Source organism: Castor canadensis, chromosome 6 (genome assembly GCF_047511655.1).
Source record: "Castor canadensis chromosome 6, mCasCan1.hap1v2, whole genome shotgun sequence".
Classification (NCBI taxonomy): domain Eukaryota; kingdom Metazoa; phylum Chordata; class Mammalia; order Rodentia; family Castoridae; genus Castor; species Castor canadensis.
The window spans coordinates 48,913,825-48,937,917 of record NC_133391.1 but is presented as its reverse complement, the minus strand read 5'-3'; the positions used below and the strand labels follow the sequence as shown (position 1 = coordinate 48,937,917).

General features: G+C 35.0%; 1 long non-coding RNA gene across 1 annotated transcript in view; it reads left to right on the top strand.

Annotated features, from left to right (window-relative positions):
- The window catches only part of LOC141424109 (uncharacterized), a 40,757-nt gene extending 21,789 nt beyond the window's left edge, over window positions 1-18,968 (top strand). Inside the window, exons 2-3 of the long non-coding RNA XR_012448975.1 lie at window positions 16,720-16,766; window positions 18,562-18,968. This is a non-coding gene — a long non-coding RNA (uncharacterized lncRNA). The remainder of the gene's footprint in view (window positions 1-16,719; window positions 16,767-18,561) is intronic.
- The last annotated feature ends 5,125 nt before the right edge of the window (window positions 18,969-24,093 follow it).

The following is a 24,093-nucleotide window of genomic DNA, read 5'->3' as shown; positions in this document are numbered from 1 at the left end:
TAGAAAAGTGTGATCCATTTCCTCACCTATCATAAGGTCATGGCCAACACTCTGACAATAGAAGACAGATTGATAAGAGAAAAACATGACAAACTCATTTAATCAAAGTTTTACATGATACAGGAGAGTTCAGAAAAGAAAACTCAAAGGTTGAGGGAAAATGTCATTTTTTGTGCATTGGTTCAATGAAGCATGGACAACTGTGTTAAATGTGATTGATCAAATGTATGTGTTTGCTAATATAATAATAGACCTAAGGAGACCCAGAAAGTCCTGTCTGTCCAGACACTTCTAGCCTCTTTGTGTAGCATGCTTTCCCCTAGTTATAGGGAAGAAGGGAAAGAGTGATCTTTCTATGTTTCATGACTTGCTTTAAGGAGTGGGATTCTGGTTTCTACCACTCTGGTTTCTAGGGCTTGACAAGGAAAAGGTGGTTGGGGTAGAAAAAGATGGAAAAAAGCAGAGAGGCCTCTATCTCATTCCTTCCACGCTCCTTCATTTCAAAGTACTCAGGACACCAATGTGCCATACTTTGGGGTATCAGGTTCTGAGTCCCAACTTCTATATTAACATGATTTTATTATTCCACTGCCTCACCAATATAGCTTTACTCTTCCAGGAAGTGTTTCACTGGGAAGATCAATAGTGTAATTGCTGTTACTACGCATTTTAGGAAACTCTTTAAGGATCCAGTAAGCCTTTACTGAGCTAGGTCCATCAATCTCAATCACACTCCTACATTGAAGAATTGTGTTAAGCCATGTTATAAAATCCTAGTAAATGTCCCACTTGGCCCTTCCTTCTTTGAGGTGCCACAGGGTCTGTACTTGCAGAATTTTTTTCCTTTAGGCTGCTTTGTAGATATTTTGGGAAGGTTGCATTTTAAAATCATCATCCAAGAGACTTCAGTTTTTGTTCTTCCATTTTAATCTTTTTAGATTAGCTTTATGTATTTTTCCCCTAGTGGTACTGGGGTTGAACTCAGGGTTTCACATTTGCAGAGCGAACAATCTACTTCTTGAGACAACCTTGCAGCTCATTTTGCTGTGGTTGTTTTGAAGTCAAGGTCTAGCTTTATGTCAAGGATGACTTGACCTTTGATACTCTTGTTCTCAGCCTCCCAAGTAGCTAGGCATTAGCCATTGACACCCAGCTGCTAATGTATGTCTGTAGCCTTAGCATCTATATTTATCTTTGGTTTTTCAACCAAAGTAATAGTATAAAATTTTTCTATAATTCACAAATATGAGTCCATTTTCATATTAGACAATTGGAAAAAAAGAGAGAGATAAACCCTCTCATTTAAAAATACGCATGCTGTCCTTAACAGATTAATCACTCTGTTTTCTTGGTTTGCACTTAAAGACATTGTATTCAATATTTGATTTCCTAAGCTAAAAACAGGGTGTTTTACCCCTCATTTTTCTGCACTTTCTTTTTTAACAGCCAAGTCACTCCCCACCTAGGTGGAGAATTGATTCTAATGGCCTCATTTCTGACTTTCCAGTATTTCCCAGTTATTTAGTTTTCTTAAGAACTGATTTAAATATATTAGCCTCTCTGTAAATTTACCTCCTATACTTTATGAAGAACATACAACATGGACAGGAGATAAGTTCAAGTGCAAGTACAGCATGTGTTTCTTTATTTCCTTCTGCAGCAGTTCTCAAACATTGCTTTATTTAAGTATTCTAGAGGACCTTGCTTATTTTTTTTAAATACATTTGAAGTAGGATCCAAAAAAATGTCTACATCATTTCCACCAAACAACTCTGGGGCTTTCAATTCAACTGAGATAAAATAACCAACAAAAATACTTAAACCCCTCTAAACTCTCCATCTACAAACATGTTGATTAAATGTTCTTGAAAGTAAAATGATTTGGAGCATATAAGCCCCCTCCATGAATATTTTTAATTAACTTATGGTGTTATCTACACAATTTTGACTTTCTTTCTTATTTTTCTGTCAAGAGAAACTATAACTCATTTTTCCTCAGCAAAGGACTTTGAAAGAACTTTTAAACTCCTCCTCTTCTTTTATTTAAAATAAAGTTTAGTCAAGTTATTTTTATTGACTCCTTTTGTCAATTGTCTTTGCCACAACTCAGTCTGCTGTCATTTTCTTACATCACATTCATTTGCATTGTTTGCCCCAATTAGTCATCCCATTTTAATCATTGTTAATGAATTAAAGCCACAACAACATAAAAAACAACAACACTATTCTCACTGTGAGGAAATATATTGTGACCTACTTTTGAGCCATACTCATCAATTTTTCCTAGTTCTACAGTAATAGTGTCTACAGGAAGACACTATGGGGAGGAGTTTTGCAGACACAGTGTTTAATAAGGAATATTCTCAAGATCAGTAGATGTTGGAGGGATGGAAGCCAAGAGTGGGCAGAAGATGAGCAGAGATGTAGTGCAGGCCCATAGATAGCCACAAACAGCCTCTGGCATTGCTTAGGAGCTGAATTTGGTCAGCACTGAACTGGAAAGCCTGGACTTTATGGCATCCAAAAGCCATAGAATGTGGCTGCCACAGGAACGAGCATGACCTCTCTGAACAACAAACCTCTCTGCAGCTCAGACAATCCTGAAAATATTGATATGGAAGACTGTCTACTGCCAGCACTCCCAGCAGCTCATGGAAAACCTCATTAGAGGGGTTCTAGCCAGTAGATCTCAATATCAGCTACTGCTGGTCCACATAGGAAGACTTGCTTTACCTCCTGAAGCAAAGTTTTTACTTTCATCCTTGATACTATCACAGTACCTCTAAGAATCAGTACCTAGCAGCAGTAGATGCTAGGTATTTTGATGAAGAAAAAAACTTGACATCTGAAAACTCACCTGCAGGCCACTACACATATTTTGCCAAATCACACTAATTCTACTCCATTCTGTTTATCATTGAGAATATTGCATGTCTTCATATAAAACTGTAAACTCACCATCTTTCTCACTATTGAGTACCCAGTCTTTTAGAGGTAAATTATTCTCAATGATTTAACAGTTGTTATTTAAAACAAAAAAAGAAACAATGTTTAAATTGAATTCTATGTACTTCTTTGGTTTTATTCTGAGGACTTTTTGACCACTCAAATTCAACTTCTATCTCCTTTACCCTAATGTACCCTTCCTAAAACATTTTTAAAAATTGTGTTTGTTTTGCCTATAAAACATGCAGTGGACTTCTCCAGGCTAGAATTTATTTTTAATAGCTACTTCTCACACAAGCATTAAAAATCATTCTGGACAGATAACTTAAGCTAACAAAATATTTATCTTAAGGAGAAAAAAGGAAAGTAGTGTCAGATGGAATGGAATGATGAGTAAAAAGTACATATAATCAGAGTGACTTAGTTGAAAAATAATGACATTTCATCATAATAGCAGAGAGATGTCAAATTCCTTGTTCTAGAGTCATCTTAGAACATATTCATGATGTGCCTGAACAGGTAAAGTGTCATGAGTATTCCTGACTAGAAATTCATTTAAATCTAAATATCATCACATTATGTTTATGTTCAGATCAGCAAAAAAAAATCCTCATTTTCTTAACTATAAATTATGAAGAAGATGGAAATGTAGAATTAATTACAATTAACTTTTGAAGTAGAAGGAAAAGCAGAAAAAGAATAAAGTGCTACCAGAATCTATTATTTTGTCTGGTTAAGAGAAGGGACATTGCTGTTTTTATATCAAGACCAGAGCACTGTGTGCTGGTATCATTAAAAAACAAGTAATTATGACAAATTAATAATATGTTGAGTTCAAAACACCATTTGGCTGTAAATGCCAATGATTCCTGTCCTAATTTGTCCCTGTATTATCAAGTATACACAGCAGAAATCAACACTATTTCTATAAATGAAGGATAATGAATGGATAATGGCAGTATGAAGAATGATGAGATAATTGTAAGAAAACTAAAATTAGTTGCATAATCTATCAAGGCTCCCATTCCTGAAAAAATATTCCATCTTTAAGACAAATATACTATTGCCTGAGAAAATGCCAGAAAAACACTTTGAACCTGGGAATGGGTAGAAAGCTTCCCTCCTCAATCCTTCTTAACAGATGGAAGAAGAAATGATAAATGTGCACAGACACTTACTACTGGGGAGTGATGTGCTTAATTGCCAAAGAGGAGAAATGAGGAAAAGAAGGCTCAGCAGTAAAATAAAGAAGTTAAAAGAAAGAGTCATGATAAGAAGGCATAGTCCATAGACAAAAGGCTGGAGAGCAGAATTTTAAATGATCTTGATGTCTTATGAAAGGGTTACAAAAAAGTATATAGTACAAATTAAAATCCATAAAAGAAGGGAAGACCAAGATGACTAACACCTAATAGATCTCTGAGCTGTCAGAAGTCTGAAAGAGTACTTCCTATATATATTCATGATTGTAAGGATCTGATAATGTGGCTTATTGCCAACACATAGTGGGTACATAATTTACAATTACCAACCTTTAAATTAGCTTTTTACAGCAGATAATATCCCCAGAAACAACAAACAGCTGATTATCCAGCCTGCAAGCTGGAGGCCTAATAAACAGAATGGCCCAGCTGTGACTTTCTCTATAAAGTGCTGAACTGATCCAGCCTGTGCAGAAGAGGCATGACCAGCTGCAGCCTGTGAAAAATATCAACACATTGCACCACCTTGGAGAAACTGGTAGCCAGCTGAAATTAACTGCCTACCAGGAGAAAAGCATTTGGCCAAAAAGCTCAATTGCAGCTCCCAGAATTGACCTATAGGCAGAAGTGGCTGGCCACTGCTCACACACTAGCACCTCAAAGGATCACTTTGGAGAACCTGTCTACTCAAACAAGCTTACCTTGACTGCCCACCACCCCCAAGAAGAGCCTGGACTTAAACACCCTGAGTATATTCCCCCAAAACCTGTCTGGTGAAAAGGGCACCATCGATTGCTATGCAGTCCAGCATGTCCCTAAGAAGGGACAGAACAATGATTAGAAATTGGAGGGAAGACCCAGAGCACTCTCTGACTCAGAGGAAACCCACCCCTCTTCATAATAAGGAAGAAATTTCCACCATATATATATATATATATATATATATATATATAATTATATATATAATTAATATATATTTTTAGTCATCTTTTCAAAAAATTTTTGGTTACCTATCTCCTTTTGCCACTCTGTTCTAATTACAATTTGCTTTGCCTTCTCTTGTTCCACATTTTTTCTCTCTCCCAATTTTTTCTTTTCTCTTCATGTCTTTCCATCTTCTCTCTCATCTTCAGCTTGTCCCGCTGTATCTCCATCCCACCCACAACTCTCCCTATCTCCTCCACATTAACCACTCAAAGCATAGTCTATAATACAAACTTTACATGCTAACCCCTTCTTTCCTATCCTTCTTCAACTCCTGACATATCCTCCCCAACAATGACTGAAATACATACACCTTTACACACATTAGGGACTTATTTCTCCATAGCTCCACACCTCTTCTCCCCATCACCCCATTCTCCCTCCCAATCTCATTTTGTATTGGTATCATTTTAATTACCTAAGTGTCAATATTTATGCAATCAACTATTATCTCCCCAATATCCACTGTTTATAGATAATCTTGCTGAGGGTTATAGGTATTATGAAAATACCTGGTGTGACATTGAATATGTAAATTTGTTTTGTTAGTTATACTTCCAGGTCAGTGAACAGAAATGTTGAACAACCTAGCTAACAACTAAGCCAGACAGATAATAGAAATTAAATCAAGGGAAAGATAATATATTAAAACCCCCAACTAACTAATCAACAACCCATGAGCAAAGCTTAAAATAGAAACATGGAGAAAAAAAGAAGGCAGGGAATATGATTCCTCAAAAGTTTAACAATCAGACAGTACAGGATTGATTGGGAAGTAAAGGGAATGAATCCAAAGTTGCTGAGGTCAGAAGAATGATGACAGGAATGTTTAATGATATTAAAAAGAAAATTAAAGAGACATACAAAATAACTCAATGAATCTGAAGAGATCAGATACAAAACTCAAGAAGACACAGAAACAACTAAATGAAGTTACAGAGGATTTCAACAAACTTCAAATTGAAACCAATGAAATTATAAGAAAAAAAAGACAAATGAAATAAAGAAGGCAGTACAAGATATGCAAGAGAAGCTTAACAAAGGTATGGAAAGTCTTAAAAAAAAAAGAATCAAATAGAAACCCTGGGAATAAAGTTTCTTAAGCCAAATAGAAAGTATGGTTAAATGCCACTCTAGCAGAATGGAACAAGTAGAAGACAGAATTTCATTGCTCAAAGACTAAATACATCTCAAACAAAAGACAGAAAAATACTAAGACAAAAGCCTGAAGAGCAGCAAAAGGAATATGCAAGAACTCAGTGACTTCATCAAAAGACCCAACCTATGAATCATGAAAGTTGAAGAAGGAGAAGAGGTGCAAGGCAAAGGTATAGGAAATATATTCAACAAACTAATATCAGAAAATTTTCTAAATCTTGAGGAAGAGATGCCCATTTAGATACAGGAAGCCTTCTGTATCTAAATAACTACAATAGAACCTCTCCATGGCATATTATACTTTAAACAAGTAGAACAGAGTACAAGACAAGAATATTGAAGTCTCTAAGTGAGACAAATCAAATAACATGTAACAGCAAGCCCATCAAAATAGCAGATTTCTCAACATAAACATTAAAACCAAGAAGGGCATGGAGTGAGGTATGTCAAGCATTGAGAGAAAATATTTCTATCATAAAATAGTCTACCCAGCAAAGCTATCATTCATGGGAATTGTTAAATCTCAAGAGAAGAGCAGAGAAGTAATGAGACAGTAGCATAGAAGTAATTACATACACACAAACCCTAACACAGTAAAACAACTAAATGACATGAATCACAACACACCTCTTAATATTAAGACTGAATGTTAATGGTCTCAACTCCCCCATTGAAATATGGTCATTGTCAAACTGGATTAAAATGCAAGACTTGACAATTTGTTGTTTACAAGAAACCAACCTTATAGACTTCTGTATATACTTTGGCTTAGGGTGAAAGGGTGGAAAAAGATTTATTAAGCTAACAAACCCCTAAAATAGGCAATATTACATATAATTATATCAGGTAAAGTATACTTCAAACCTAAATTTGTCAGAAGAGACAAAGAAGGCCACTTCAGAATCAAGGAACAACATATCAAGAGGAAATACCAATTGTTAACTTACATGTGCCCAATGTCAGTGCACCTAACTTTATTAAACATATAATACTGGACTTAAAAATACAGGCAGGTCCCAACACAGTGATAGTGGGTGACTTCAGTACTACTCAATCAACAATAGGTAATCACCTAGCCTAAGTGACAACAAATAAACTTTACAATTGAATGACACCAAAGATCAAATGAAACTGACAGAGGTCTACAGAGTATTCCATCCAGCAATAGGACAATATACATTCTTCTCAGCAACACATGGATCATTCTCCAAAACAGATGATATTTTAGATCAGAAAACAAGTCTTAACAAATATATGAAAGTTGAAATAAAACCTTGCATACTGTCTGGCCATGATGCAATAAAATTAGAACTCAACAACAAGAGAAACCACAAAAATATTCAAATATCTAGAGACTGAAACACATTGCTTCATGATGAGTGGGTCATCAAAGAAATAAGGGAGAGAATAAGAAAGTTTCCTGGAATTTAATGAAAATGAAAATGCAAACTACCAGAACTTGTGGAACATAGCAAAGGCAGTGCTAAGGAGAACGTTTATAACCATGAATGCTATATTAAAACCACAGTAAAATCTCAAATAAATGATTTAATTCTACATCTCAAACTCAAAATTAGCAAAGGATAGGAATAAGAAAAATTGGGATCTAAATGAATGAAATAGAGACTAAAAAAACATACAAAGAATCAGTAAAACAAAAAACTGTTTCTTTGAAAAGATAAATAAGATTGACAAATGCCTAACAAATCTAATTAAATAGGAGGGAGAAGACCCAAATTAATAAAATTAGAAATAAAAAAGGAGAGATAACAATGAACACTGAGGAAATCATTAGGGGTAACCATGAAAACCTATACTCAAATAAATAGGAAAATCTAGAAGAAATGGCCAATTTCTAAACATATATGAATATCCAAAATTGAACCAAGAGGATATAAATCACCTAAATCTATAACAAGTAATGAAAATGAAGCAACAATAGTCACCCAGAAAAACAAAACTCCAGGACTTGATGAATTCACTGCTGAATTCTACCAGAACTTTAGAGAAGAACTAATACCAACACTCCTCAAAGTTTTTCATGAAATAGAAAAGGTAGGAACACTGCCAATATCATTCTATGAAGCCAGTATTACATTCATCCCAAAACCAGAGGACACAACAAAACAGAATTATAGTCCAACCACTTTAATAAAATTAGATTAAAAAATTCTCAGTAAAATACTGGCAAACTGAATTCAACAACATATCAAAAAGATCATATATCATGATTAAATGGCTTTCATCCCAGGGATGTATGATGGTTCAACATATGCAAATCATTAAACATAATTCAACGTACTAACAAAAGCAAATAAAAAAGCACAGGATTTTCTCAACAGATGCAGAGAAACTCTTTATTAAAATTCAACACTGTTTCAAGATAACAGCTCTGATGAGACTAAGAATAGAAAGAATGTACCAAACATAATAAGTGTATACACAATAAGCTTATAGCCAAGATCATACTAAATGGGGAAAACCTAATCCATTTCCCTTACAGTGAAGAATGATACAAAGGTATTCACTTTCTCCATTTTTAATCAACATAGTCTTGCAATTCCTAGGTACAGCAATAAGACAGGCAGAAGAAATAAAAAGGATAAATAGGAAATGAAGAAGTCTAGCTGTCCCTATTTGCAGATGGCATGATCTTATACCTAAAATACTAAGAAAACTCTACCAAAAAATCTTGGACACCAGAAACAGCTTCAGAAAAGTAGCAGGGTAAAAAATCAACTTACAAAAATTAGTAGGCTTTCTATATACCAACAATGAACAAAGTGAGAAAGAATATAGGAAAACTATTCAATTTATAAAAGCCTCAAACAAATAAAATGCCTAATACCAAAGGAAGTGAAAGAAGTCTACAATGAAAACTAAACACCACTGAAGAAAGAAATCAAACAAGATTACAGAAGATTGAAAGATCTTCCATAGTCATGTATTAGCAGTGTCAATATTGTAAAAATGGCTATACTACCAAAAGTCACCTGCATGACTTGTGCAATCTCCATTAAAATTCCAATTACATTTATCAGAGAGATTGAAAATTCAACCTTAAAGTTTATTTGGATGCCTGAAAGACCATGATTAGTTAAGATAACAATGAACAAAAAGAGAAACGCTAGAGTCATCACAATATCTGACTTCAAACTATACTATAGAGCCATAGCAATGAAAACAGCATATTACTGACAAAAGAGCAGACCTGAAATCCAGTGAAACAGAATAGAAGACCCAAACCTGAATCCAAGCAGTTATGCCCACTTGATTTTTGACAAAGTTGCCCAAAACACAACGGAGAAAAGAAGCCCTCTCAACAAATGTTATGGGATATCTCCATGCAGAAAACTCGAAGTAGATCCATATCTTCACCCTGCACAAGGATCAACTCAAAGTGGATTAAGGACCTGAAAATTTCAGGATTAAGACCTGAAACTTTGAAGCTAATGCAGGAAATAGCAAGAAATAAATTGGAAATAATAGTTATAGACACTGACTTCCTAAATAGAACACAAGTGGCTCTGTAACTGAAACAAAGAATTGTCAAGTAGGACTACAAGAAACTAAAAAGCTTTTTCAAAACAAAAGAAATGGTCACCAAATTGAAGAGGTAGCCCACAGAATAGCCATGCATCTGACAAGATGTATAGCTTTGCCAGCTATACATCTGACAAAGAATTAATAAACAGAATATACAGGGGCAAATGATCTGAACAGAGCTTTGTCAAAGGAAGAAATCCAAATGACTAAAAAACACATGAAAAAAATGCTCAACATCCCTGATCATAAAGGAAATGCAAATCCAAACCATGTTAAGATTAGACTTCACTCAGGTTAGAATAAGGTTACGATACTAATCTGAGTACATAACCACTCAGATTAGAAAGGCTATCACAAAGAACAACAACAACAAATATTGGTGAGGATGTGGAAAAAAGGTACTCTTATACACCGTTTTTGGGAATGCAAGCTGCTAAAATCACTATAGAAAATAATCCTTGAAAAAACTAAAAATAAACCTATAATGCTAACTATTCAGGAGGCAGTGATAGGAGGACTGTAATTTGAATCCAACCCTGGGCTAATAGTTTGGGAGACCCTATCTTGAAAAAAAGCATCATAAAAAAAGGAGCTGATAGAGTAGCATGTGCTTAGGAAGTGTGAAGTCTTGAGTTCAAACCCAAGTGCAGAAAAGAAACCTAAAAAACTGAACTGCCATCAATTCTACTTCTAGGGATATACCAGAAGGCATGTAAGTCAGATTATAATAAAGAAGACACCTGCACACCCATATTTATTGCAACATTATTTATTCACAGTAGACAAACTTCAGGAATTGTCAAGATGCCTTACAATGGATGAATGAACTAAGAACATATGGTATTTATATAATGAAATTTTACTCAACAATATAAAAGAATGAAATTTTCCCTTTTGCAGGTAAATGTATGGAACTGGAGAATGTCATCTTATGTGAAGTTAACCAGGTTCAGAAAGCCAAAGGCTGTATGTTTTCTCTAATATGTGGAACATAGGCCCAATACAATTACAAGCAATATTATATATACATAGAAATATATACAGAACATGTATCAAAAAGTGAGACTTATAGAGGAGACCAAGGGAGGAGGAAAAATAGGAAGAAAGATGGCAAAAAATTATGAAGTACATCACATCTGTGTTGGAACCACACACAAGGAAACACACTGAAAAATGTTAGACAACATGGGATGGGGGAAAAAGATGAGACAGTATAGTGTAGGGGGTTATATTGACTCACCACAATGTATATGCACGTATAATACCCAGGTCAAAATCCCACTGAACAAGGAACAGACACCTAAACAATGAAGGACAACAATGAAAAGCAGGTCACACTTAGGGAAGGGCACTAAGAGGAGGGGGAGAGTAAAAGAAGGAAGTAAAGAAGGTAAATATGATTGATATACTTTCTATACAAGAATGAATAGAGGATTTTTAAACCTGTTGAAATCATTATAGAAGGGGAAAAATGTAGCAGGAGAAAAATAGAGGGCATAAACCAATTCGTATTATAGTATACATATTCATTGAAATGTCATAATGAACCTCCATGTATAGTCATATTAAACAAAACAATGTCTCTTTTCAGAAGCAAAGGAGAATAGAGTAAAATAGGTCCTGTCTGGAGGTTGATACCAGTGAGAGGGAGGAGGACATAAGGAAATGCAGAACAAGGGTGAATATGGTGGAAAAACTGTGTCCTCATATATGAAAATGGAAAAATGAGACCTGTTGAAATTATTCCAGGAATTGGGGGGTTGGGGATAAAGGATAATGATAGAGGTGGTGAATTCAACTATGATGTATTACAAGAATGTTTGTAAATATCACAATGTACCCCTAGTACAACAATAATATGATTAAAAAGTATCCATAAAGGAGACTTTTTGTCTGAAAAAGATGGCACAGACCTGAATCTTCTTGTGAAATAAAAGTACAAATGCTGGAAATATCAATGGATAAAACCAAGAAAACATTCAGAAATAAAGCAAGATGGATTTCTTTGAAAATTCATAAGACAGGAAAAGTAAAGCACAAAGGCATCTCTGTCTGCTCACTCAACAAAAGAACATAACATTGGCATTGAGTTCCCAGACACCCAACCTCATACCCAGGTGGGCTCATCTCTTTATGGTATGGGAGTTCCACTGACAACAACAGATGAGCCAACACTATGCGCAGGGTGATATATCAGGAGTCCCTTTAACACCTGGGATAATGGATATTTTCTACACTAGCCTGAGATACCTCATTGCTCATGCAAGGGAAGCTGAGGGCCAGGTTACATCAGCAAGGGGAACCCCAATTATAGTCTGGGGTGGCAGGTACTCCCAGGTTCCCACAGGCAGGGGAGCCACACAAATGTGCCCATTAGAAGTCTGTTTCTGTGGGCCCAAGAATCTCCTTATCTAAATTATTTCTGGTGGAATTGTTAGGACCTGTGCTGGGAAACCTCTTCTGTCCTACAGGCCACAGAATGGACCTGTATACTATTAAGCAGGACAGATAGGTGAAGCAAACCAGCAAGTTTCTGTAAAACTTTAGAAACCATAGCCCACAAAGAAGGTCTGGACCTACAAATAGAATTGAACCAAGGTTAAGTCCCTGCTAAAATGGAATATCCAAATAGAATCTAGCCATTGCACATAATAAATAGTCATCACAGTAAAAATATTACCCATCACACCAGGAACCAAGCAAATCACAAGTTAAATGATAGTCTTTCAACTGACACCAGTGGCAAGATGGATTAGATGTTGGAATTATCTGATAAGAGTTTCTAAGCAGCATTCATAGAAATGCTTCAAGTATGACAAGTTCCTTTAAAAGACATTAAAAAGTAGAAGATTGAAGGAAAAAATAGTAATAAAGAGAGAGGGTTATAGAATTAAAAAGTACAATAACAGAATTAAAAGCCTCCATGGATAGGAGCAATAACTATTTATGACAAAAGACAGAATCAGTGGATTTGAAGGGAGAGCAATTGAATTTTCTCCATCCAAACAATAATAAGAAACAGTCTGTTAAATAAACTGAATATAGATTCAGGAACCTATAGAACTACAGTAAAAGACCCAACATTCAGCTCACTGAACCCTCTGAAGGAAAGAAGTGCATGGGTCCCAATGCCTGTTCAAAGAATTATGGCTGCAAACTTCTCCACTTGGGTGAAAGATAGATTCCTGCAGATCCAAGAAGCCACCTGATGTGTAAACAAGATATTCCCAAAGAAACCCATGCAAAAGCAGATCCTAACAAAGTTATGAAAGAAAAGAAAAAGAGAAAATCCTGAAAATGCATAAAAATGATGCATAATTACCTGTAAAGGAGCACTAGGTTGTATGGAAATAGTTCTAATCTGAAAACATGGAACCAGAAGAAATTACTCACTGCATTCAAAATACCAAACAACAATGAAAATAACCCAAAAAACAACAACAAAAAAAAACAAAGAACTGTTGTCCATGAATGCTATACTTGTTGGAAACATGCTTCAGGAAAAAAGTGGAGCAAAGAGGAAGGAACTTTAAAGTAACATATTGCTAACAGGCTTATTGTTAAAGAGCATCTAAAACAAGAACTTAAGCCTAAAGGAAATGATAAAAGAAAACATTGTGAATCTTTAGGAAGAATAGTGGCTAAAGCAAACACATGGGATATATCCCTGTAGTCCTATCACTTTCCTCTCAGTGTGTAATTATCTATCTTGATTGAAACAGAAATTATAACATTATTACTTCACCCCTACGCATGGCAGAGAACTATTAATAGGAGCTTTTTGATAATTATTTGGTGCCACAATCTTATTTCTGGCTTAGACTTCCTGTTCATACACAATGCTTATACTAAGTTGAATTACATGAAAATACCACTTTTTCAAGTAAAAATTTGGGTAGATATTGACAATTTCATTGGTTTAACTATTAATCTGTCCATAAACATTTGGAATTGTTTTCTAGTTCTCTTAATCATTCTAGATTTCAAACCACAGGAAAAACCTTTCTAAAACAAGCAGTATTTCCATCAATCCTTTAGTATGAATTCATTTACCCTTTAAGCCATATCACTGGCAGTATAAAATTGGATAGTATAAACCTATACTGATGGCACTTATACTTTCCTGCATTAAAAACCTTCATACCTTGCACAAGGCACAATATCTGAAATCAATGAACTTCAGGAGCACCCATTGTTGTGACTCCATTTGCATTTCCAAGTAATTTTGTCATTTGCAGCATGGGCTCTTTTACTTCTAGTCAGTTCTCCTAGTTGCAATTGCTTCTGTTCTGTCTACTTTAATGAGAAAGAGTATTTACTCAACATAACTTTTTTATTCACAGATATATCTGAAAAATATGCAAGAATGATTATGCTATGGAACTTGCTTTATACAGACAGAAAAAAAATAACCTCACCATTTGTCTCACACCAAAGGCCAGCAACTTGTTATAACTGGTGGCCTTGTGTTTCAGTACTAATGTCACTTCTACTTCAGATACCTGAGTTTGCAAGTACATATGTATCCCCACATTGGCTCCATCAATGAAAGCCAAAAGCCTGACACCTTAGTTGGAAAGGTTTTAAACTCCACAGGTTGCCTCAGGTTTGCACTTCTGAATATTTATTCATCTAAGCACATTAGATAGCTGAGCCTGACAAGGGAGAATCAAAAATTGAGTAGTTAAATTTTTGTTGTGAGACAAACACTTCATGGGGGAATCTCCCCAACTTTAGAATTTGTGTTAAAAAACTCAATTGAACTATAAGCTCCTGTGTTTTCCCCCAAGTAACAAGTGCTGCCTTAACTTCTGTTGTTGAAAATATTTTGATGACTACAAAATCACCAAATTTCAACTGCACATATTCAAGTAACTATTCCTGTATATATACCTGATTTTTAAGACTCAAAATCATGTGTCCAAAAAGTATTTACACTCTATATTCCCTTAGTTATCCTTCATTGTTCTCAGTGGAAGAAACAGTGGCCAGTTTCAAACTTTCTCTCACACGAAATCCTGTGAGTAGTTTCACATTTCAATTTCTGTATCCAGCTATCCAATTACCAAGCCCTGTCAGCTTAAAAATTTTCAAATCTGATCATGTCTTACCACATCTAACCTTTTATGAATAAACGTATGTTTTCTTACATTTTGGTGGCTAAAATATTTCGAGTAATGAGAGATCTAAAGAAGAAAAGATCATGTCAACGTATATTTTATATTTGGTAATAACAAAGTGTAAAATTTTAAATGAGATTTTTTAAAAATCCTGAATGTATGACTAATATACATACTACAAAAATCTTTTTAAAATGTTGACACATTTTAAATGTATTTTGATTGGTAAGATATTTTGAATATTAGAAATGTTAATTTACCATTTTGAACAGTTTAATCAAAATTATAAAAAATCATAAAGTATAAATAGTGGATGAATAAGTTTTTTTGTTGGAAGTGATCTTGAATAAAAATAATTTTAACTAGATTATTAATTATGGCCAAATAATAAGAAAAAAATTAAGAAACTATAAATATTAATTTAAACAAGAATTTTGTCAGGGAATAAACGGATCATATAGTAGTAATACACTTTGTTGAGGCATTTAAATATAAAATGTGCAGTCAACTATTTTTGAAAATGTATACTATGTTAAATTATGAATACAGTGTTATAACTAAGATTTAAGTAAAAATAAAAACAAAATAATGACTCAAATCCCCTTATTCATTCTGTTTAAAACCAACACTAAATAAGTTACAGAGATGCAACTTTAAAACTGGAGTTCCACACTACAAACATCCTCATATCTTATAATTAAATAAATAAGTCAAAGTTTTACTTATACTTTTTATCTTATATATAATGGCTTTATATACATACAAATATACACATATGTGACTAAAAATAGTCTTTCAAATGTTCTCTTTGGAAAAAAATAAACAATTACAGGAAATAGGGAGTAAGAGATCACTCTGAAGAAAAATCAATGATGAGGTCATTAAAATAGTTTCTTACTAATTGCATGTATCAGGCAAAATGGAAAACTAAGCACAAAACTTTCTAGATTGGCTAGATCTACAGGGGAAATATTACCAATGTTCTCATTTATCTTTAGTTTTCTCAGATTGTTTTATATTTAGACTCAGACCATGGGCAAATGAAGTGAACAGAGGGCCCTGTGATACTTGTGGAATTAGGTCATTGTGGGTAATAATTCCCCATGCACTGTTTCAGATCGGCAAAGCTAGAACTATGGGCTATAAAATGATATGTTTGCAGAAGGTAATTATCCTGGCCTTCTGAGTCACTGTTGAGGAAAGACTGGCCCTCACTCACATCAGATCATTTCCTGAACAAGAAACTTTACCACAATCATTAACTGAAATTCAGGGTTTTCTCTTGCTACATCCTAGCCTGGTCTCAGCTGACTAATGCAAACACTCACAGAGGTAAAGCTAGGAATATCTTCTCACCTTGTTTCACATGTTTGCTCTTTTGAAAGCTAGAGGACAAAATGGTTTTCTTGTAAATAATTTATTTGCATAATACATTGTTAAATAAATTTTCCCCTTAAATTGGGTTAAACTACTCTTTTTGCTCTGGTTTGGGTATGAGAATCTATTTTGTTTTGTTATTTAATTTAGAGTCATCACTTTGTCACAATAATTTTAAAATATGGTGATACTCTTAGGTGATATTGGCAATACATACAATACTAAAATGAACAGAAAAATTAAATTCCTAGCTCTTGTTATGTCTGTACAGCACACTATCTATTATGGCTGTCTCCTGTATACACTTAGTTTATTATTTCTGTTTATGAGTTTATTAAGTTTTGAATTTGTTTTTGAGTGAATTTTCTCTACTTCTTCTTTTGCAGGAAGAAAAATATCAGAGGGTGTTTTCTTCTGAGTATGGTCCTATATGGTAAGAACATATATTTGTACAAAGTATTGTTTACATAATCTTTTGCTAGCAATTTTTACATTTAATTACTCCATGAAAACCACTAATGAACAAATGGTTACTAACTGTATGGTGGGTACTGGACACTGTTGTCAACAAAGGCCATTCCGAGGTGAGTCAACTAAAGTCAGGTCTTAGTCTCTGTTGTGCAATTGTCTGAATCATCTAGACCTCCTTAATGCTACAGAGATATCTATTTCATCACACACACATGAGTACACATACACATACCCTCACACACACTCTCAGTGTCTTACATGATGGTTCATTCCTTATTCTGCCCTCCTTATCTAATATTTCTGGGTTTTTTTTTTGCCATGAAAATTTCTCTGTAGAGAATTCACCCTTGCTTCATAGTTTAGTCATCATTCCCAGTTCTCTAATTTTGTAGAAATTGCATTTTTTTCTCCCATTCCTGGAAAGAGGCACATGATTTTCAATGGGTGGTTAGAGCACTGTAAAGCAATTCTCATAGCACTCTGTGTAGAAACTCTGTGAGCCTGCAACTCATCTGGGGACAAGGCTTTTGCCTAAGTGTTAGAGACCTGGAAGAGAAGAACCAGGGAAGAAGCAGCACTTGCAAATGGAGCCAAGAAGCTGAAAAGCATCTGTATCTATGGTCCCCCCTTGGCACTCCCAATCTATACATGAACCAATATAGTCTCTTTTTTGCTTAAATTAATTTACATTCTTTTTGCCTCTTGTCACTGACCAATACGAATAGATGGTATTTCTAGATCTCATTCCATACTCAGGCTTTCCTGATCTATACCATTTCTTTCTTATTTATCTTATTTTCAATATTTTCAGTGATAGAGTTCATAGCATGTTCCATATTGAAAATAAATATGGAACTGTTTTCCATCACACCATCTGGTGTATGCACAAGTTAACAGATAACAATTTTTCTATCCATATTTTTCCATCCAATCAGATTGTTGTGAAACCTTGAAATGTGTACAGCTCACCCCACAGTTGAATGATTGCAGGCACATCTGTGAATGGGTCATGCAGAGTCTGGTGAGCACAGTATGTTCTTCCTTAGGGAACCAGCCTAGCAATGGGTGCCTTCTACTAGAGCCACCTATGGCTATCTTAAAATTGAGTTCCTTTGCCATTCATATGGGGGACACTATTCTCTTGCCAGATGGTGAGGAGGCATGAAGTCAAAGCCAGATCCTTCTGCACAGCTCCCAACTCCACCAAAAGACAGCCTCTGTGTGCAACTCCCTAATGGCCTAGAGAGACTTACTGAGAACTGTACTGCTGAGGAAAACCTGACTTTCTTTCCTTCTTGGATTTTAGACACCAGCCTGTGTTTCCTTCTACTCCCTTTATCCATTTCAGAATTCCAAAATAAAACTCATGCACTGAGAATCTCTTCCTACTTTCTAACACTCAGATAATCCAACAGACACATGAAGACAATTTATTCAAACTATGTCATTTAATGGGAATTCCACATGATGACAGTGGTATCACTTCATCTAAATGGCCTGATGATGTTTGGTTGATAATACTTCAACCTACTGAAGATGACTAAAATTCTTCTCATATCTGCAATATACTATTAGCATGTTGCTGAGAAAGTTTATCCATGTGTCACTGTGTTTTCCAACAAATATTTGTTTTCTTTAGCACTTGACTGACATTATTCAAAGTAGTTTATTATTTTTTTCCTTACTCTTGATTTTGTAAAGTCTCCTCATTCTCAGGTTCTCTGAATATGTACCCATTTCTATCATTCTTCTTTCAGAACCCAAAGGCACCATCTGCCTAGAATGTTATAAGCATTCATGCCAAGGAAGTAAGGACTGTATATTACGCTCAAATCTCAGCTGGGTCATCTGTATGGATTTTCACTGCATGAATGTCAAATGCTAAAGCAAAGGTCCCCTGAATCCATTCACATTATGTACTTACTCTCATGTCACTTTCTAAAAATGAAGGACCATTAAAACTGTTAAAAATTTAGGTCTATCTGAATTTAACTGTTTGTTTGCTATTCTTACTCTTCAGAAATTTGGAAATAAGCATTGAACTTTTACTCCATAAAGTATATATTCATGATCAGAAACATGATAATTTTGCTATCCATATTTCCCATTCTATCAGATTGACATGAAATCATGAAATGTATATAGCTCTCAGCACAGGAGGTGAATTAATCTTTCATTACACAGACATGCTCACATGGTTTTTTTTTTCATTTTTCTTTTATTATTCATATGTGCATACAAGGCTTGGTTCATTTCTCCCCACTGCCCCCACCCCCTCCCTTACCACCCACTCCACCCCCTCCATCTCCCCCCCTCAATCTCCCCCCCTCAATACCCAGCAGAAACTATTTTTCCCTTATTTCTAATTTTGTTGTAGAGAGAGAGAGTATAAGCAATAATAGGAAGGAACAAGGGGGTTTGCTGGTTGAGATAAGGATAGCTATACAGGGCATTGACTCACATTGATTTCTTATGCGTGGGTGTTACCTTCTAGGTTAATTCTTTTTGATCTAACCTTTTCTCTAGTTCCTGGTCCCCTTTTCCTATTGGCCTCAGTTGCTTTAAGGTATCTGCTTTAGTTTCTCTGCATTAAGGGCAACAAATGCTAGCTAGTTTTTTAGGTGTCTTACCTATCCTCACCCCTTCCTTGTGTGCTCTCGCTTTTATCATGTGCTCATAGTCCAATCCCCTTGTTGTGTTTGCCCTTGATCTAATGTCCACATAGGAGGGAGAACATATGATGTTTGGTCTTTTGGGCCAGGCTAACCTCACTCAGAATGATGTTCTCCAATTCCATCCATTTACCAGCGAATGATAACATTTCGTTCTTCTTCATGGCTGCATAGAATTCCATTGTGTACTCATATGGTTTTAAGACTGAATTTGTATAGCATATTCTACTCTGTTTCTTTGGTTACCTACAGTTTCACAGCAAAGAGTCACACAGCAATTATATCAGCTTTCATTTGGTTTTATTTTCTTTGCACAGAATGTGTTTCCAGTGTGTGTCAATGTAGTGGCTCTACACATGTACAGCATCCTGAACACTGACTCCACCCTCACACTGAATATTCAAGTCTTACTTAATTTAACTTCAGTTGCTTAATTTCTCCACATACTTGCTTATCAGAGGTTAAAAATACTGCATTTTCTCAAAGTTTCTTTAGACATGCTTGATTCACAATATCTTCTCCAATTCCTTCACATCTGAGAAACCAATTAATTATTGTGATGCATCTCTAAGTGAATGCAGTTTTTAAGTGTGATGATTTTATCTTCATCATATTTTGATATAGTGAATAGTGGTATTCAATAACAGCCATTTAAAAAAACTATAATGAAGAATCAACTCAATCAGTGGATTTCTTCCCTGGACACACAGTAAAAATATGAATCTGTATGAAGTGATAGCTTGACATTTAAATACGCAGTGTATGACATTTCTCCATTATCTCTGGTTCCTAACACTTCTCCTAATATATGTAATATGATCAATAAACAAATCAAATGATTTTATTGTTCTGGGCTTGCTTCACCCCTGATGCAAACCTTCAGAGTACCTCATTCATCTCCTTGGGTATTGTTTTCCTATATAACTTAACCAAGACCCCCATCTGGGGCTCCACAGAAAGTCTTTTCAAGCCTCAGGCACAATAAGTGCACTGGGAGCCATGTCTCTCCCATGCTTTCATTAGTTCAGGAAAGCAAAATACGTGAGGAATATGCTTGTAAGCTAAACTTTATCCATCTGCTGATAGGTTTCTTCCAGTTGGAACAATTACCTATCTTAAAGCTCTAATTACCTGCTATTATCTGTGATTTTAGAAGTGTCTCCTTTCTTGTTTTAAAAAGTGAATTTAAATTTAAAAAGTCCTTTCCTGTAAAATTGATTTGTGAAATCCATACATAACAAAATTTCCCATGTGCTATGTTTTCTTCATAACATAAACCTACACCCACAAGTGTATATATACACATAACTTGACAGCTCCATCTCTCTTCATAATGACATGAGACTCTATTGACTATCAACTCAAGAAGTAGAAAGTTACAATCTTACCTATTTCAGGTTTCAGTCTTGTCTTAAAGATTCTGCTCTCCTGATTTTGTGTTCATTATCTTGTCTTTGTTAAAAAAAATCATGTATGTATGTATCCTAAAGTCAATATTGTTCAATTTAGCATGTGAGCATGATAAAAATTCTCCCAACACTATATCTGGTTTTGGTCATTCTACTGTTCATAAAATAACATTGCTGTGTTCATAGTCTCACTTCCCTGAAAAGAGTTAAGTGTACTTGCATACATTTATATAACAATATTATTTCTTTTTTTGAGAAATGTCAGCTCACACATTTTCTGGCTTTTGTAGTGGATGCATCTTTCTGACATAGTCTTCTTTCAGTATTATTATTTTTAAGATTTTTCGGTTTTTGTACCTGTACCTTATTCACTTTTATTCTTTTGTAATGATTCCTTCTTGTGCACCATTCTAATTAGCAAATACATCATAAATTATATATACATACATGTATACATATGCATGTCTGTATGTGTGTATACGGGTGTATGTGTGTGTGTGTTGGTCTTGTGATTGATATTTGCATTTTTATTTTTGGTGTTTATTAATAGCACTGCTAAGAACATTTTGTACATGTTCTAAAGATTAAGCCAAATTGCTTCCTAGATTAATTTTATACCTACACTCACAGCATTGAATCTGTTGGTAATAAAATAATACTGCAGTGTTCATAATTTTACCTGCCTTAATAAAAAAATTAAAGATACTTTCATATGTTTATGTAATAACATCATTTATTTTGTTGAGAAATGCCTACACATGATTTCTGGTGACTTTTATAGTTAAATTTCTTTTCTTATACTTTTTATGCATTTACATCTTATTTTAAATTCATTTGTTGTCATATGCATTACATATACATTTTGCCATTTTGTAGTTATGATGTAATGTTTCTTCGCCTAAGATCATAAATATATTTCACAGGCTTTATTCTAAACATTAAAGCTTTGACTTTCAGATTTATGTCTTTGATATTGTGAATACTGTGAGATAACAAATCTCCTTTGCTTTTCCTTTTGCAAAATGTAGCATTTGTTATTTTTTATTCTTTAAATTTATCATTGTATAACATACATACTGAAATGAATATTATGTGTACTGCTCAACGAATTCCTTCATGTGGATATAGGAATCATTACTACCTTACACAGGTGTAGTATTCTAAGTCAGAAAAATTCCAGCCCCCCCAGGAATTTATGTTATGTCCATTCCCTGTCAATAAACACCTTGCTCCATGAGCTAATTATTACATGCCACAATAAAGTATATGTACAAATTTTTAGGCTTTTTGTGGAGAATGGATTATAAGAAGCCTGTGAGAACTTGACATAAGCACAACTATGTCAAATTACCTGCAGGCTTATTTGGCACAGCCCCCAGCCACCAAAGGGGGTGAGCGCAAAGTGCAGCACAGCTGTTTCTCTTAAAACGTTTATGTTCAGATAATAGTGATCATAGGTTCCTGCTGTTCATGATAACTACAATGTCATCCCTCCCACCAGCCCCAAGAACTGTTACTCTACTTCCTGGTTTGCTGCTGTATATAATAAACTCACTGGCAGTGGATGAAGCTGTTGTATGTCTCCACCAGAGCACCCAGCCCACCTGACCCCAGCTTTGTGCATTTATGTCTTCTGTCTTTTGTCCTTTCTAAATCACCCATCACTCCAAGTTAGGTTTCTAGGACAAGCTCTTGCAGGCCATAAGAGCTTTTTATGAGTGAAATCACGTAACATATAATATATTTTGTCCTATCCTCAGATAAAACTTTGAGTTTCTCATGGGAACAAGAGATCCCACTAACTTAACACAAGCTTATTTCCACTCAATGTATTGAATTCAGAGTATTCTCAAACACTTTTCTTCATTTCAGGCTGAGGCACATCTTGAATTCTAAAGTAGAACTTTTCTGCACCTATGCCTATCTGATCTATGCCATCATAGAATGTGCTTTGCCAATTTCCATAAAGTATATCCGATGTGAGGAGAAATGTGAGCTATCATTATGATAGTGAAAATAGAAATGTGTGTATACTCTCCTCTACAAATTGTTTCTAATGTACCCAAGGATCAGCAATTGGAACTGTATAAACAGTTATCTAAAATACACATTTATGTATTACTGGAACTTTTCTTTAAATTACATTCTTTTGTATGATTATTTGTGTTTCACATTTGTGCTTAGATTCTCCCCAAACTATTTTTAGGTCCTATTCACCAAGACATCTGCCCCCACTCTAACCTCTGTATTTCTTCTTGAAAGAGAGATAAGGAATATCCAAAAGCCAATATAATTAAGGTAAACTATGAGGGTAAGTTTGTTTTCCTTGTCTGTTTGAAAACATATACAATCACACATAACAACATTTTGGTTAACATCAGATCATATATGTGATGGTGATTCCATAAAATCACATGGTCAAGTGACATTGTAGACGTGTTAGCCTGTATAAGTGCTGTCTGTGTTCACACAAAGATGCATTTCTCAGAATGCAGCCCCCATCATTAAGTGGCACGTGAATGTCTATGAAATATGCACTTCAAATAGTCTCAAAGCATTGCTAGTAGTTGAATTAAAATAAATCAGGCTTATATTTAGTCTTCACAACTGAGAATATGTCATTGCATTGATTTCTTTGCCTAATGGAAGAAAATACTGTAATTTCACTTCTAATCAGGACATGTGTTTCTGAACTAAAGGAATTTGACTTTCATATGACATAGACCACTAACATACTAGACAGAAATCCAAAGGAAGCAACTGACAGGCTGTCCCTATGCAACACCTCAGCCAAGTAAACATGTAAATACAAAGAAATTTACATGTAGCATCAAGCAGAATGATACTTGCTGCAATGAGAGTAATTTGGTCATTTGAGTAGTTGCAGAGGTGAGTGGCATGAACTTCCTGGGAGAAACTAATAAGGGATATGACAGATGCAAAAATGGAACCATGTGGCCCTGAAACCATATAGAGCACACAGAAGAGGTCAGAGTACTTTCTTCCCTTCAAATTGTCAAAAGAACTTGACCTGAACACCTACAACTTCTGAATTTCACTGCATGAAAAATATGTCTCAAAGCAAACTACTAAATGAAGAACAGAAGTTAAACTTCCTGCTGCCAGAGTGCAGAAAAAACAGAGTCCTAGCTTGCCTTCTTCAGAAAGCAGTCAGAGCACTACCAGGTGTGTGGAAGTCCTGGTCTTC